The 411-nt window shown below is 36.0% G+C and overlaps 1 long non-coding RNA gene across 1 annotated transcript in view; it reads left to right on the top strand.

Annotated features, from left to right (window-relative positions):
- The window catches only part of LOC125652773 (uncharacterized), a 1,496-nt gene extending 1,325 nt beyond the window's left edge, over positions 1-171 (top strand). Inside the window, exon 4 of the long non-coding RNA XR_008803110.1 lies at positions 17-171. This is a non-coding gene — a long non-coding RNA (uncharacterized LOC125652773). The remainder of the gene's footprint in view (positions 1-16) is intronic.
- The last annotated feature ends 240 nt before the right edge of the window (positions 172-411 follow it).

Genomic DNA, 411 nt, shown 5'->3' with positions numbered 1-411 from the left:
GAACCTTTATTTTCAGTGATATGAAGAATTCATCATTGCCTGACTGGGTAGAAGTGCACAGACGGTTTAGTGATGAATATTCCAAAATACTGGCAGTTATGGATTTGATTTTAACAATGGCACCATCTAGTGCACAGGCAGAAAGAGGCTTCAGTCAATTGAAATTAGTTAAAACAACAAGAGATGTTTGTAAAACACATATGCCCCCCATGGTGCAAAATTGAAAAGGGTTATACACACACCTCATTTAATTGATAGTATTATCATCAATTCAAAATATTGAGCAGACAATATCTTCCTATGTTAAGAGTGAATTGACCATGTGACCTAAAATTCAATAGGGGTCATCTACTCCGTATGCTGTACCAGTGTACCAAGTTTGGTACGTGTCAATCAAGCAAATAATTCTTA

This window comes from Ostrea edulis, chromosome 1 (assembly GCF_947568905.1).
Source record: "Ostrea edulis chromosome 1, xbOstEdul1.1, whole genome shotgun sequence".
Classification (NCBI taxonomy): domain Eukaryota; kingdom Metazoa; phylum Mollusca; class Bivalvia; order Ostreida; family Ostreidae; genus Ostrea; species Ostrea edulis.
Note: the sequence above shows the minus strand (reverse complement) of the source record. Positions and strands in the feature narration are given on the sequence as shown.